This window comes from Tupaia chinensis, unplaced genomic scaffold (genome assembly GCF_000334495.1).
Source record: "Tupaia chinensis unplaced genomic scaffold, TupChi_1.0 Scaffold144450_1, whole genome shotgun sequence".
Lineage (NCBI taxonomy): Eukaryota > Metazoa > Chordata > Mammalia > Scandentia > Tupaiidae > Tupaia > Tupaia belangeri.
The window spans coordinates 784,375-788,236 of record NW_006204309.1 but is presented as its reverse complement, the minus strand read 5'-3'; positions in this window follow the sequence as shown (position 1 = coordinate 788,236).

Genomic DNA, 3,862 nt, shown 5'->3' with positions numbered 1-3,862 from the left:
GAAAGCGAGAAATCACCCCCCAGGGTGGATGACCACACCACAATCTCTTCTCCTCCATTATCCTCTCAGGATCTTGGGCACACATGCACAGGCTCCCGGCGTGAGTTTAAGTCACCAGGTCTGGGACTCGAACCACAGTTGACTACATGGGAGTCCAGCGACATAGCCATTATGCTAACCTCTGGTCCTTGTGGCCAGCGTGAGTTTTAAACTGCTGTTTCCAAGACTTAAACCACAGTTGACTATGGGAAAATGCAGCGTCATAACCATTATGCCATCTGCTGGTCCCTACAGTCAGCTTTTTTTTTTTTTTTTTTTTTTTTTTTTTTTTTTAAATGTTTTCCATTTTTTGGGCCCGACAGTGTGCAGCAGTTAGTGTAATGGCTATGTCGCCGGACTCCCATGTAGTCGACCTCGGTTCACGTCCCAGACCTGGTGGCTTAACCTCACGCCGGGCGCATGTGCATGCATGCCCAAGATCCCAAGAGGAGAATGGAGGAGAAAGGATTGCGGCATGGCCACCCCTCCCAGAGGGTGATTTCTCGCTTTCTGTCTCTCTGTCTCTCTCTGTCCTTCTGGCGAGCACACATGCCCTATAGCAAAAACCTCTCCCCAAAGAAAGAAAGAAAGAAAGAAAGAGAAATAAAGTGTATCCATATATTTCTTGCCTGACTTAGAGAGATGGAGACAGCACCCCTAATAGGGTGCCAACATTGTGACCCACTCCCAGTCCCAATCAGCCTTGTATTTTGGGTACGTGCTTGCCCAGTACTCTCAAGGCAATCTCCAGACATGAATCCAGAATCCTCCTTGGTGGGTCAGCCTCCAAGAGCTCCTTTGAATCTACTGCTATAAAAAGGTAGCAGTAAAAGCAAGGGGAAACAAACAAAACAAAACAAAACAAAATGACTCAGCAGTGATCTCCTCTCTGGGATGCTCACTTCTCTGCAGGTGTCGTAGAAAATAGGAGATCAACGATGTCAAGGAAATTGTGCCTTTATCTGCTAAAAGTCTACCAAGGCTGTCAAGTCAGGATGGCGACCCATGTGTAGTCACAAAACCAGCAGCATCAGCATCACGTGGGAATTTTTTAGAGATGCAAATATTTAGGTCCAACCACGGATCTGTTGGATATGAAAGAATGGACTTGGGACCATGCAATCTGTGTTTTAGCAAACCCTCCTGATGAGTCTTATGCATGTTGGAGTGGGGTTTAATTTACAGCACGTGATAAGCATCCTAAGAGAAACCTCTGAAAGGGGCCATATTTGTTGTCGTCGTCGTTGTTCTTCTTCTTTTTTAAAAAAAATTGCTATAAGGTGCATGTGCTCACCAGAGAGAGAGCGATATGGAGGAAGTGAGAAAACACCCTAGAGGGGATGGCCATGCCACAGCTCCTTCTCTATTCTCCACTCAGGATTTTGGGCATGCATGTTCATGTGCCTAGTGTGTTTTTCAAGTTGCTGGGTCCAGAATTCCAACCATGCAATCATCATGTGGAATCCAGCCACCATAACCACCACACCACTGCTGGCCCCTATTGTTCTTTCTTGTTTTTGTTTTTTAATATTATTTCAAAAATGAAATCATTGTCCTTGGTTCTAAAATAAATTCATGTTCATAGGAGAAATATTTAATACAAAAAGTATAAGAAAATGGACTTTCTATCCCCAGATAGTACTACTGTGAACATTTTAGTGCATTTTTTCCAGACATTTTTTAATTCATATTTTACTATAGAAAATGTAATATTATACTTGCTATTTTATAATCTGCTTTTGGACTTAATAATCTGATAAATTCAACACACGTAGATTTTTTTTTTTGAGAGGTTTTTGCTATAGGGCGCATACACTCGCCAGACAGACAGAAAGCAAGAAATCACCCCCCAGGGGGGATGGTCACGCCGCAATCCCTTCTCCTCCATTCTCCTCTCGGGATCTGGGGCACACGCGCACACGTGCCTGGCGTGAGTTTTAAGCCACCGGGTCTGGGACGCGAACCGCAGTCGACTACGTGGGAGTCCAGCGACATAGCCATTACGCTAACTGCTGGTTTCCAGCACATGTAGATTTTAACAAAGATAACCTGAATGACTCTGTTTGTGAATATAGATAAACTTAGCTGCACTCCCAGCCCATGCATAAACAGGGAATCCAGTCTTTTAAGGTATTTTTTCCTCACTGTATCTCCAAGTTTAGAACCTTGATTTTAAAGTTTAAAAGGGCACATATTTAAAAGAAATAAATGTTTATTTTGTACTAGGCACAGAGTAGTTATAAAAACAGAATGTCATTCTAAATGTTTGAGAAAACACTGGCATGAAAAGCATTGGATTTAGCTTCTACCTATGAGCATTACCTGCTAGAAGTTTCTATGTGACACGCTCCATTCTGTTCTTCTCAGTTCTATGGAAAGAAATGTCCTGGGTTAAGGGGGAAAGTTCTTTCTTTAATTCAAGGTTGCAAAGTGTTGTGAATTTGACTGAATAAAAGCAGAGGCAAATTATTATCATATTGAAGCGTTATTGTTTTGCAGTGTTTTTCAGGTGTGTGGTGTCAGAAACACAGTGCCGGCTTTTGAGTCAGGCCAACGTGGGATGGCCTGACTTCTCAGGTGCTGAAGAACTCTGTGGTGTTACTACAAGTGTGTTACTTTATCTTTAAAGTCCTATTCTCACCTGAGAAAAGAGGTAGAAAGTTCATTGCAAGGTTAATTTGAGAATTGAATCAGTGAAGGATTTGGTTCTGAAAACTTCCTGGTTTAAAGAAGGAAGACAATAAATCCTACAGAATTTGAGAAACAAAGTGACCTGTATTTGCAGTCAAGTGTGGTCTCCCCTCCTCCCCACTTCACAACCTCCATATGAACTTAAAGGTAAACAGGCTTCCCATGTGAAGTCAGCAAAGGCTTGCTCCTGACTGTCAGCTTCTGCTTCCTTGCCCCTTTTCACAGAGGAAAGGAGGGTGACTCCGCTTCGCTTTCAGGATCCTATTTAATTCCTACTCCTTCCTTTCAAATCAAATCTAGACGCATCTGCCAATAGTTAATAAACTATTGCACTAATTAAACTGAGCTGAAATACGCTTTTTTTTCCTCAAGCTTTTACATTCAGTAATAACTTTGTTTTGTTTTTAGAACTTTTTTTTTTGCCATAGGGGTGGACTCACTGTAGAGAGAGACAGAGACAGTGAGAGGAAAAGTGAGAAATCACCCCCCGAGGGGCATGGCTGCACCACAATTCCTTCTCCTCCATTCTCCTCCTGGGATCTTGGACACGCACACATATGAGCCTGGCATGATTTTCAAGACATCAAGTCTGGGACTCGAACCATGGTTGGCCATCTGGGAATCCAGCAACATAACCACTTTGACATCTGCTGGTCCCACATTCAATAATGATATTCAGCTCAGCTTATGCAATGAATCTGAGGTAGAACATGACATAATATAGCAGAACTAGGCCTGATGTATTGGGCCATGGCTCTGGCATGTGCACTGGGCAAAAGTGGAAAAAGTCACCGAGTTTCTTTAGTTTTTCTGGCCCCACATTTGTCCTATGATGATTTCTCTGAGCTCCTATTGAAAAGAGCTACAATTGCTCCATCACCAGCATCTGCTGGGACCAGGAATCTCCTCCTGCGGAGGCTTCTCTCCGGGCCTCCTTTTTCTCCGCCATCCTGAACAAGGGAGACTGCTCAGTGCTGATTCTTCTAACCTTCACCTGACAGTCTTTCACCAGTAAGACCTTTTATACATATTTCTGGTAGCTATGACTTATCAGATACATTTTTAGTTATTTTAATTTGCAATATTCGTAATACAATATTAAAATATAAAAGTGAGCTATAAAAACTCTCCC